Source organism: Protopterus annectens, chromosome 5.part1 (assembly GCF_019279795.1).
Source record: "Protopterus annectens isolate FY-2018-M chromosome 5.part1, PAN1.0, whole genome shotgun sequence".
Lineage (NCBI taxonomy): Eukaryota > Metazoa > Chordata > Ceratodontiformes > Protopteridae > Protopterus > Protopterus annectens.
In genome coordinates this window covers 578,278,767-578,292,286 of record NC_056736.1, presented here as the reverse complement: position 1 = coordinate 578,292,286, position 13,520 = coordinate 578,278,767, and the positions used below count along the sequence as shown (strand labels likewise).

At 38.5% G+C, this 13,520-nt stretch overlaps 1 protein-coding gene across 1 annotated transcript in view; it reads left to right on the top strand.

The window, feature by feature from the left end:
- The window catches only part of MPHOSPH8 (M-phase phosphoprotein 8), a gene marked incomplete at its 3' end in the record, with an annotated part of 1,147,086 nt that overhangs the window by 869,845 nt on the left and 263,721 nt on the right, over positions 1-13,520 (top strand).

The following is a 13,520-nucleotide window of genomic DNA, read 5'->3' as shown; positions in this document are numbered from 1 at the left end:
ACACTTCTGGACTGAGATAGACGTACATGTGTATATGTGTACATGTATTTGCATATTTATACATGTATGCATGTTGCATTTACTGAGTCTTAAGGTTTTGAAATGTCTCTTTTTCACAGGTAAAGGTTGCTTGTGTAGAGTGCATCAAATGCTGCAGTGTGAAGCTGACTTTCTGAAAGGTCATTTTTCTGAATTTGAAGAGAGTCAAGTATTTTGGGGGGGGCTTCATCACCGCACCATTTGTGCAAAAAAAGGACCCTTTGTACCATCCCATTTATAATCCATTCTAGAATTACTGCTTTTTGGAGAAAGAAATGGACTACCTTTGGGCAATCAGCGGCTCATGAAATTTAGCTGAGATTAAACAGGACTTTCTCTATTCATCTTTATCCAGTAGTACTATGCCTCATGAGTTACAGTATTAAAACTCTTTTCATAATTTAGCAGAAATTGTTAAAATGTGATCACTGGCTTTCAAAACCTTTGATAGTGAATAGAGTAACTTAAATGGTTTGCTTGATTTCTCATATTGGTGCCTTTCTTCACTAACATAGCTTACGTAATTAGGATATTCATCATTTGTTTCACTGTTGCAGTAGTAATAACCAGTGGACTTAGCCCACAGAAACCCTGTATGTTCAGGCTGACTTTCAGAGCTTAGCATCCTTCCCCATTCTAGCTGGGCAGACATCGCATCCATTGGACATCAGCACATTCCCAGTATAAAAAAGGATGTCCACCCATTCGTGTCTTCTTTTATTTTGCTGCAGTAGTGTTCTAATTATCAGTCTGACAATTTAGCCTTATACTCCAGAATTTCCAGATAAGTACCCCAGTGGGGGAATATCTATTATACGTGGTTTATTGGGTGCTCTTTCAGGTTAGACAGACAATATTATTTGGGTCAAGTCTGCCCCAGAAAAAAAAATATGCATTTAACAGTTTCCATATAAAGACTATCATTTTCAGTTTTATTGCTTGAGACAGGAACATTACATAGTTTGTAGCATTTGTGCTGAGTTCAGCAGAAAAGCTTTTAAGTGATGTGACCATCTCTCCAGAACGTTCTAGACAGGAAGAGATTTGAAACCTCCTCCTCCATAACCACCACATCCTTTGGCTTCTCCTTATATGTAGCAAACATCCCTCCAAAAAGGTAAAAGTATGTCAGAAAATGCACAAAAGGGAAAGAGCAGGGGAGTGCAGAGAATGTCATTTTGACACCAGGGGTCCTCTTAGGCTTGAGTACAGTGGACCTGGAGAGGTATTTCTACAGCCCCCAGTGCAGATACCTGTTCACTCTGAGATCTCTGATATTTCCTCTCAGGATGACACCTTACCACAGGAAGCCAACTTTCCCTGCTGAGTAGAATCCCTGTGCAAAGAGGTCTGTCCAGATGGTCCACCACTTGCACCTAATGTTGATGCCCATTTTGTGACTACTAAGGGAGAAGAGAGAGCTCTCACTCCTTGTGTTGTTCCCACAATTACCATGTTTTTCTGTGTAATTTGTTCCTACCCTTTTCTAAAGATCCCAAACCCAGTTGTTTTATATTGATTACTATACTTCTAGTAAAGTTGGTTTAGACTTTGATTTCCATTTTGTAGTAATTGTTTTTTTGGCAGTCACCATAATTAGACTCTGCAAGGCCTTACTACATCTAGCCAATTCTGATTCTGTATCATAGCTCAAAAAAATTATTTCTTTAGTTATACCAGTTTGCTCACCCAGCATCTCTGACAGAGTAGTTTGCAGGTAATCCTTTAAAGTCTGCCAACTCATTACACGACCAGAAAATATGTTCCCAGTACCTGTTTTTTCCCCTCACGCCTCCAACATTCACTACATACCTGAGGAAAAATCCTTAATCTATGTGGGGTGAAAAATACCTATGTAAACACTTCCAAGCAAAGATCCTAAATCTCCTAGACTTTGTTGCATATCTGGGAGACATACATATTTCCCCACAATTGGCTCTGTGAATTGCTTATCCAGTCTCTCTTCCCAATCTTTCTAATCTCCTCTGATTGATTATTATAGTTCTAATGCAATATTTTGTATGCTCTACTAATTATTCCTTTTTAACAGCAGCTACTGAAAAGTCTACCAGTACTGATCTTTCACTTAAGATCTCCCCATTTCTTTTTTTTTTTTGCCTCCTCTTTGATATCACTCATTGATAGGGAAGGCAGTCTTTAGCCTGCAGTCCTAATAAATTCTTGGTCTCTTCTCATTCTATTACCTATTCCGTCTCTTGATTATTTGCTCCAAATACATTGGTTCTTCTGCTAGTTTTCTCCAATAAATTCCAGCCCTCTCTTGCCTTTTGTGTGTATCCCTAATTGCAGTCATCCCTATCAGCAGAATATCCTTTCTCCATTCCCATGTTGGCTTAGTTCTTAGAATACTTTCTGCTACTTTATGAATATAGTTTTCTGTGTGTGGGTATTGTTATCCTCCTTAAGGATCTGCATCTAAAATCCCAGTCTCTCCTCATTTCTTGAGCTTCCCCTGTGTTTCATCATCATCCCTTTCCACTTTGAATTAGAGGTCTCTGCTTGTGCTATGTATAGTCTAACTGTGCAGCTCTGAAATCCACCTTCAAATTGGGGACCTGACTCTTGCCGTTTTCCACTCCCAGACAAAATCCTTCGGCTCTTTATCAACTGCTGTCCACAGCTTCACTGGTTGATAAAAATTTGCATGATCTGTGTATAAAACTAAAGTAACTACCAATATTTTAACTGCTTATATCTTGGTATATCAATGCAACAGAACCAATTTACCAGTTTTTGTACTATCCCTTGTTCAGTCTCTTCCCACACATTTCCAGCTACCACACCAGACTCTTCCCTAATCCATACTCCTAAGTACTTTATTCATCATGTCGCCATAAATATGGGTATTGCTGAACTAATTTGTGTTTGGGTGCACAACCCACAAACATTGCCTTTGTTTTAGCTTCATTAATTTTGTATCCTGAAAAGACTTGAAGCTGCCTGAAAATGTTCCACAGCACTGAAATATCCTTGTCTGGTTTTATCAGGTATAAAATACCATCATCTATAGATAGAGCTAGCTTCTCATGACTACCATACCAATTATATCCTTCAATTGTAAGGGTCTGTTATTTTCTTTGCCAGTGGTTCTAAATATAGTACAAATAACAAAGGGGAAAGAGGGCACCCCTGCCTGGTTACTCTGCTCAAACAGAAATTATTAGAGAGGAACCCACCCACTTTAATTTTTGCCTCTGATCTCTCATATGTCCTCCTAATTAAACCTTATAATTTTATCAGGGAATGGAAATGATTACATTGCTCTGCTTATAAACTCCTAGCTTACTCTATCAAATGCTTTCTCTGCATAAACAACCCACCAACAACAGTGGTGTTTTCTTACAATCAGCTTCCCTCTGGATCAGTGTTCTGTTTGTCACATGTCCAGGCCTTTGAGACAATAATTACCCCATTCAAAAGGGACCCTTACATCCACACATAGGATATCTGCCATGTCGTGTTTCTTAACTTTTTCTGGGCCTCATATGATTAGTGAATCCTTGCACCACCCCCTCAACCCAAGCTCACTCATGCCTGTCCTGTACAAGAGTGGTTCAGGTTGGCCCAGGACTTCGTTTCATTCAGAGTCTAAAGTCTCTACTCAGTCATCTGTCATTGTTGACCCTCCCATCTGTTCAAGTGAAAATGGAGTCCACTGCTACTAGTGAGTCAGACTCTGGGTTCAGAGAAAGAAGTGCTGAGTGGCTTACACATCCCCAGATGTCTTTCCATCTTGGTTTTGATACAGACACTGAGGGTGTCCCATCTTCTAATTCTCCAGCAAAGGGGAAGTCTCATTTGGGGATACGTTATGCAACATGATGGATTACTTCAAACTGAGGAGAAAAGATTTTTCTGATGCCCAGAAATGCAATTTCCTTTCTTTTGTACTCTCTTCCGGAACTTGCCAGTTACAACCCCCACACACACTTGTGTCCTGTCCGCTTATTTGTTACTCCAGGGGCAAGAACCAGGGAGCCCTAAACTGGGCAAGCCCCCTCTGGGTACATTCCTTCCCATTCAGAGACTTGATTGACCCAGTCTTTCCCCTGGATATGAGAGTCGGGCTTTAGGGAACTGGCCAGAGTGCCCGACTCTTGAATGTCTCCTTCCCATTCCATTTAACCCTTCATGTAGGTGGCTGAGTGAGGAATGATTTCCACACCCCCATCCACATCATCCCCAACTCAGCTGCACATTGTACTGCACCCAGTCTCTTCCATGAGGGATTAGTTATTCAAGGTAGGTGTCACTGATTTGGTGGGCCAGGCTTCCTCCCTCCCTACAGGATGGTTGAGCTGGCATGGGCTGGTCAAGTCAACTCTCTCCCAACCCAGCCCCCACCTTTACTTCTACACTAATCAAGCACAAGTTGCCTGGATTGTAGTTAGGAGCTTCATCACTCCATGCAACAGAGCCAGGTCCCAGAAGAGATGTTTTTTTTTTTTCAAGTTTTGTGATTCTTGCCCAGTGGCTGCTGATTTTCAGGCCTCCCTCTGCTTAGACATGACATATTCATTCCCTTTCTTGGAAATTTCACCAAGGATGAGAGAGAGCATTGTCCAGAGGGGACTCATTCAGTCAGCAATGGGGTGCTTTATTCTGTTGCCAACAGCCTGAGAGTGAAGCCATTTGTAATGACCCACATCTTTTCTGGGTGGTGGGATGTGCAATGTCTTCAGCACACTCACATTGAAGGCTACTACCAACCAGTGGCTAGATGACAGAAATGCTTACTCCCAGACAGTGTTGTTTATATCTCTTCTTCAAGGGATTGTGGCACTGCATGCCCAACTCCACCCTGACCCCCCCCCCCCCATCACCTGCCACCTCCTTCAAATGCTGTAACTGCAAATTGAACTCCCGGTGCTTAGGCTGTAGTCAGGGCTTTATCACTCTTGGACAGTGGAGCTTCACAAGTGGTATTTTAACCGTCTATGTCTGGTTGTTCCTAGCCTAGTGGAAGTTCCTGCTGCTTTAGAGGCACTACAGGATGCCTTTCTGTCTTCATCTTTGGAACATGACTTCCAGTCCCATGCCCAAGGAAGCCCCTCAGCTTTTATATAGTCCATAGCTCTCACAATTATTTCTAGGTTTTTGATCCCATGCTTGCATACCTTCAAGCCTCCTCTTTTCACACTTCAGCCCATTCATTACATCATGGTGGGGATCCTTCCAGAACCATGGGAATGAGTAATCTGGAAATAACATCATTCAGGCAGCTTTGAGCGGCAAGTTGTGCCATCTCTGTTGTCCTTGCATGAAACACAGGAGGGAAGAATACTGTTAGCTGGGGGCTTAAATTTACCAGAAACAGACTGGAATAATATTGATTCAATAACATTAGTACAGAAATTATTCACAATGTATATTCAGGAACAACAATTGCTTCAGATTGTTAAAAAAAAAAAAACACCAGGGAATGGAACCTAATAGACATTGTTTGTGTTCCTGAAGAAATTACTGTTGCTTCCAGTTTTATCATCATTGATGTGCAGTGCCCATCGGGTTATAAAGGTTAATTTGTTGCTAGGTAAGTCTGCAGAACTGATATCTAAAGCAATGTACAGAAGATTAATTGCAGATTATATGGAACCAGAACAGTCACTATGTAAAACTAACTGGAGTGATGTGTTCAGTGAAATAACTGCCCATGGGATGTGGAAAGTTTTGAAAGAGAAATTGAGTGCAAAAATTAAAAAAAAAATGTTTAACATCAGGATTTAGACCTACAACATCAGGGGATATATTTCCTTAAGAACACGATACCTGGTTAAGGTGAGAGACAAAAATATAAGAAATGGAAGAGAGGTTGAACTACAACTTTGAAAACTGAAATAAACAAGTTGGACAAACAAATTAAGCACAGTGTGAGACAAGGTCAAGAAAGAATTGAAGAAAGTTCATATAAAGATATTGAGCATAGTAGGAAACCTTTAATGATATATAGGATATGGAAGGAGTAAAGACCTACAAATTGATAAATTGTGAGCAGATTCTAAAATCTGTTCTCAGACAACATATTATAGATATATTTACAAAATCTTATACAAAACAGTTTAGCTCCACAAAGGGGGTTAAGTTTTCCTAGTGTCATCCAGGTAACCTCAGATACTGGAATCAAATTAGATTATATTGAAAAAAGTATAAATTGGATCCCAACAAAACACAAGGTGGCGACAGAATTAGTAATAACCTGAGAGCACTTTAGCAAGAACGTAAAGTACCATTGTATCCATTATTCACTAGGTCATACAAATATGGGGAGATTCCTCAAGATTGTAGACCTGCACTTATTAAACCTGTGTGTAAGGAAAAGGGGAGTAGGACAAACCAGAGTCATGTAGACCCTTAAGTCTACTTTCATGTTGTGGAAAAATAATGGAGAAGGCAATAATGGATAAGTTACTGACAAAATTGAATAAGTTGGGACTTGAAACCATATGTCAGCAAGCATTTGTTGCAAATAGATCTATTGCCACCTCTAACATGATCTATAACAATATAATAGCAGTTATGAATGAAAATTGTGTTGTGATGTAATTTATATAGATTTAACTTCAGCATTTGACAGGGTCATACATAAAACACTGATCAGTAAGTTAGAACAACTAGGTATTTGATGTACTCTTGATAAGGTGGATAGCTGAATGGCTTACAAATAGGACATGGCAAGTATCATACAGCAACTGAACAGGTGAATTTCTTGGTTACAGTCAGGGTGTCCTCGGTCCTAGGCCCGTACTTGTTTAGATTGTATCTTTCAGAACTATTTTTTTAATCTGAGGTGTTCTTCATTCTGAAAGCACATGACCTGAAATTGGGTAAACTGATTACATGTGTTACAGATAAGGCCAGTGTTCAAAAGAACTTAACTAAATTGACCATTTGGGCACAGGAGAATAATGTGCTGATAAATATATCAAAAACTAAGCATATGAGTTTGGGGAACATAAACTGAAAGGTGAATATTTAATACAGCACAGAGTGATTGAAACTGTTGACTCATTTAAAGACCTGGGTATATGGTTAGATCCAGCTGTGAGTTTTTCTAATGTCAACCAATTGGTTAATGATAGTTATAGAACTAGAGGTTGTATAAAAAGATTTATAAAGTGTAAGAAATCAGAAATGATGAAGTCATTGTTTCTTAGTTACATTAGACCCAAACTTGAGTATGGAATAACAATATGGAAACATTGTAAGAAAACAAGCATGTGGAAAGAGTACAGAGGAAATATACCACGGATGTGAAAATTTAAGTTAATATGAAAGACTAAAATATCTGAACTTGTACAGTGTCACTTCCAGATATGTAAGAGGAGATCTTATTCGGGTATATAGGGCATTTAGAGATAACTACCTCTGGGAATGTTTGGGGTTATCAAAAAGTAGTAGAGAATCATCAAACAACCTAGTGTACTAATTGGTTCTCTGGGAGAGCAGCTGATGCATGGAACAGACTAGCAAATTACATTAAAGCAAGTACTAGTTTAGATATTTTTAAGAACAGCCTGAACACTTATTATGGGAACAAGTGTTTTGGTATATTGGCAAGTTAGAGGTGCATTAATGCCCATGCTTGAAATATTTGTAGGTATATAAGGATGTCTCATGGGCTGAATATTGTTTGAATTGGTAATAAATGCATTAATGAAGTAGCTTATAAAATAAAAGATGCTAGATATGTGATGCAAAAGGAGGTTGTGATTCCATTAGATTTGCCATACGTATACATTATAGTTGTAGTTGCTAAGAAGAAAATATAGATGATGGAAATTTAGGTGAATAAAGATAAATGTAAGGGTTTTGGTTATGTGAAACTTGGGGGGGGGTATTTTTCAGTGAATGACGCATCTTTGCTAGGGTTAGAATTTGGGGAAATAATGATATGATGCAATGGGATGGTTTGATCAAAGAAATGAAAGAAGTATGTCTTCTGTGGAGGACATATAGGTTAACATTCAGGAAAATTTTCTGGTGAATTCTGTATTATGGGAAAATGGCATATATCATAAATGTCTATATTTCCCCAGAAAATTATGAAAAGTAAATTGTGTACTTGGTGTTTTTCTTTTTTTTTTTTTTTTTTTTTTATTCATACGGAGTTCAAGATTAAACCCAGTGAAAAGAGGTGTATTGTATATGTGTGAAGTTGAAATGAGATTGGGGTTAATAAAGCCATTTGTTTATTCTGCTTCTTTAATCTTGTATAGAATTTTAAAATGGGTAAAGGAAGACAATGAGAAATTAATAGAATGTTTTAAGTACAAAAAAGGTTTGAAAAATAATGAGAATTAAAAAAAAAAGTGCCGAATATGTAAATAGGGAAATTAAAAATTATCAAGAAAAAATACTAATGTGGAAAATAAAATTGATTATTTAAAGAAAGATATACTGATGATATAATGTGATGAAACAATATTATTATGTAAATCCACAGGAAAATTTACCAGTAGTGATTAAAACCATTAAAGCAAGAAGAAAGTGTACCAAGATAGTAGATTGTTAGGATTTCCTATGGAGACTGGTAATAAGTAAGTTATCAGTAAAGGAGAATGTGCCGGTAAGAAGAAAGTTGAACAAGTGTGCTTGTTGTGCAAGGAAGAGACTACAGAGCATGTATTTTTTGTTTGTTTTTTTAATTTGAAATTTAAGAGTGGAGAAACTCTGGAAAAAGTTGTGAGAAGAAACGTTTCTGTGAGAATATTAATAACATAAACAATATAGATACGAACATGATTATATATGGATATTATTCAAACAAGAATAAAGATTGTGCGAGAAGGGTATATAAGAATTTATTTTATGTAGTATGGATTATTTGGAATAGAGGTATATAAAAATGTATTTTATGTAGTATGGGTTATTTGGATTGAAAGACTGAATTAAATTTTGTTTAATGGGAAGTGGATTTTGGCAGATATATTGTAAAAAATTAGATTATGGATGGAGAGAGAGTGAAGGTCAGTTATGGAAGAATAACAATGAGGATGTTATACAAAAAATGATAAATAGTAAAAAAAAAAAAAAAATAGAACCGTGTTTTTTATATATATACATATATATGTGTGTGTGTGTGTATATATTTAAATATATGCATTTTGTAAATATGTAAATCCTGTTTTTTATATTGTGTTAAGTAAAGGACCCTTAATCTTTTCGACTGGTGCAATGGGATTTTTTTTACATCCACCTGAGATACCACCAACTCAAGCAGATGAGGCCTCTGTTTAACATATCTGATGGACAGCACACTCAGGAGTCCAGTAACCCCCCTTGTACTGCATTGCAGTGTCAGTAATTGATCTGCCTGGTGTGGAAATAGAATCCACACCTTTCTGCATTAAAGGCCAATGTTTTAGTCATACCTTTCCCACTGCATACCCCCAAAAAGTAGGACTTCCAGGTTATCCCTTCCCCTGGAGATACCCTTTATGGGTACTATTTTTGTAGCCTGGAATCATCCTCATTCCGCTACTGCAGCCCACAAGAAGATCATTGCCCGTTTTAGGCCCTGGCCAGTTGGAGTGATTTACTGTTGAAGCATTCTAGAACTGATGACTTTGTGACGTCTGCAAGGCAAGAGTGATCCCACAGACCATTTTGTTTGCCCTGCTGACTAACTAGGAGTTAAAGACTTTAGAAGAATGGTGGCGGTGTACTTCTCTTTACATCTGGGAATTTGTGTTGACAGCTGTATGCATCTCACCTCCCTGGGTTCTTCCCTCCCTGGTGTAATTTGCCTTGAAAAAGCTAAAAGACCTGCTAGAGTCTGGGCTGAAAAAGCTGTTCAGGTCATCCTCTAGGTACTTGTGTGTAATGTTGATTGTATGGTTGTTATGGCTAGAGCTGCAGGCTCTGGTTTTGAGTGCATACAGTGGCATGGTTGATTATGTTTTCCTTCAGGGTTTGGCCCATTTGGTTTACTCTCAACGCATCCTTTAAGAAAGTATTTTATGGTCAGATGTTTCAAGCTCTGCTTGATGGCATCCTTAAGAGAAATTAGGCCCTCTTTTCAGTTGTGTTCCCCCGGTCCCTTTCTCTTTTGAGAAGAGGCGTTTGCTGCAACTTGAACTCTCAGTAGAATTACAGCTGGGCCACATTTTGTCACTCCCACTATTTTCTGGCCCTCTTCACCTTGCTTATCTACAGACGGTTGTTGAGGTTAGCTGTAGCAAGTATGTTCATGATTTATTTTTGTATTTGTTAACCAGGGTGAGTAACCATTTTCAAGTTCAGCCTTTGGATAAGACATTACAGATGGATAGATTATTAGTTTTTACAAAGCTGTAGATAACAAACATACAAATTATAGCATGATTAAAATGAGTGAGTGCAGTCAGTGAATCAGTCAGGGTTTACAGAAGATTCATATTACACTTCATGGTAGTATAGTATCCACACCAGGCTGCTGTAGACAATATTTCTAACAATGTTCCCCCTGAAAAGTGGAAGGGAAATGTTTAGGTAAATAGATGTTTGGGGAATAGTGGTGTGCTGAAAGAAAGTTTTTGGAAGGGAGCAGTATGTAAAGGGAGTATTCACAAAAAGAAAAAGGTGGAAGAAGGGATATGCCTGTGGGTTTCAAGGGGAAACTGTGCGATGGTGAGATATCTGCTTTTATTTGGAGATATTGGAGATGACGGCAAGGGCTTTTTTTATTGATCATTGTGCCCACATTAAAATTTTGGAGAAGTATTCATAAAGAGGTGTGGAATACTGTTAGGTGACAGTAACATATAAGTAACATTTGTATTGTGCATGTCTGTTGAGCTTTAATTTCTGGATTTTGTGTGAAGAAAGGGATTTCCAAATTTTGGCATCTAGAACAGAGAAGGAGTGGTCGGTCAGTGCATTAAAGTTTAGTTTGTGGCCTTTGAATAGGACCTAACGTTATATGGAGTAGGCCTGTCAGACAGTCTTTATGCAAATTCATCTAAAGGAGGACCCTCGTTAATGAATCAGGAATGCTTTTCCACCCCCACACCCCTGGTTGAATGGCCCTCCTATAACAGCCTTGTAGTTTCTGCTGCTTCAGGTAAGCATATACTAGTCCATCACTTGTTAACAACAGAGGTGTCAATTCTTTGTTCACTTTTGATTTGCAGGAAGTTGATTTTTAATGGCTGTGTTGAAATCGGCTGACATAAGGGATAAGCATGGTTATGTAGTCACTCTGTGATATCATGGCTTGCAAAGTTTTATCCCCAAATCTGGATACTTCCAAGAAAAAAATAGTACCAGATTCTAATTTTCAGAAAGGATGATTTGGGACAGCAAAAGATTAGCAATAATTCCTACTTCTGATGTTATTAATCCCCAGTTCTGTTAAAAGCAGTCAGAGATTTTTGTCATGTTAAGTAATATATACCTTTCACAATCACATTTAAATGACCAGTTCTTATTCTCCAAAAACTTAAAATAGCCTACAGTGTTTGTAACCTTCACGACCCTGAAGCGCTGAGCATGTTGTTGCAATTAATGTCTTGACCCCTAAACTAAAATATGCACCATCAATTGTGGCCTCACTGCCGGGGCAAAATGCTGCTACATTACAACAATTGAAATCAAGATACTAAGATTTATCAAACTGGCAAATTCATCTGAGCATCACTGCACCTCCATGCAAGGAGTAAAAGTCTGCCTATCTCCATCAGGGCCTTCTGTCTCCCTCTTGTTTGGTCTCCTTAATGATAGGCACCTGCCCTCCACTTACATATACTCCTTTCTTGCTTACACCTCTGTCAAACTTAATGTACCTCATTTCTTTATTGCTGCTTGTGAAGAATTTATTTATTTAACATTTGTTGACTGGGAAAGTCCAACTAGGACAGAACCTATTTTCTGCGGAGGCCCGGGGAGAAATGCTCCATATGCATGTCTTTGGAATCAGGGAGGAAACTGAAATACCCGGAGGAAACCCATGGAGGACATGACAGACTCCACACAGAACGCACCCCAGCCGAGATTCAAACTGGAGAACCTCTTGCTGTGAGGTGACGATATTAATTGTTGCATCACTGCACCACCCAAATGTTTTTATAAACTGTCTTCGGCTTCACAGAATAGACTCACAAAGGAAATAAGTGCTTTGGATACTCATTCTTTTCAGAAAAAATATATAAGATAAAGGAATACTTCCATTAAGAATACAGATGTGTTTTAGAGACTTAGGATAAGACCACTTTTACTTCAAGAAGCTGGGTACTTAATGGCTTATTGATTATCATAGGACCTTAGGATCTCTGCCTGTGAAAATTCTTATGCTGTTTCTTATTCATTTATTGGAAATGTCTGCTTTGTTTATGTTGTACATATTTTTTATATTATAACACTTGAAATAAGGGTATTTCTAAACTATAACCTTTCATCTGATGGTGTTAATCTTCACTTAATCCTTGACAGTGGGTTTGGTTCCAAACCCTCAGAACTGACTCTGCCGTATCTTTCAGTTTGCGCGCTCCAAACGCTCGAGCTAGGCTCTACCCATAATGCTCCTCACATGGATTACCTCAGATCTCATTTGCCCCTTCGCAGACTAGATGTTTGTTCCATCTCTTGAGCTTTGGCAGTTAAATTGAGAGTCTTTTCCCAAATTTTCTTAAACTTTCTACCTTTAGAAGCGATTCCTTCTTTTAATACTTCTACCCGCTCCTCCTCCCTTCTAACTAGTTCCCATTTCTTTTCCATTACCGTTTGTAATCTGTCCCTTATCATAGTTGATAAATCTTGCCTTTTTACCTAATTACTGATAAGTTACCCCTTAATACCATAGCTGGCATTTATTTCCTTTTTCTTTATCCTTTTCCTTACTTTAAAAAAAATCTTCCTTGTTTCCTTCCTTTTGATTATCGTCAATAATGCCGGACCAAAAACTATTTCCCTCATAACCTTCGAAGGGCACCTCAGGATTTAAGAAGTGTAGAAAGTGTGAGGGTAAAATGCCCAATTTAGATGGGCACACACTGTGTGTCTACTGTCTTTGCAGGATTCATCTGCAAGAAAACTGTGTGATACGTCACATGTTCTGTACCCGAACATTAACTGAAAGAAAAAGCAAGTTAATTTTAAAAGGACTTTTAAATCTCCTTTTGACGAGACCATCTCTGGTTCCAAGGAGAAATCTAGTGTTGCAGGAACTTTTTCCTCTTATGGTTCAAAGAAAAGATCATCCCTGGTTCCGACTGCTTCAGAACCAGCTAAGAAAATTTCAAAAACTTCCTCAACGCTGAAGAGTTCATCGGCACTGTTGGGCTTATCGACTCCGAAAAAATTGGCTTCCGAGCTGACAGCCTACACATCGGTACCAATAGATCAATCGGTACCTAAGCAATTGGGGCTGCCTGTGCTCCCAAGAACTTCCTATTCCCCTTCTGTGGACTCTTTCAGAGAAACCTCATTTGTGGAAGTGAGACCACCCAGATGTCCACAACATCGGTGAGGTCTACTAAGAGTCT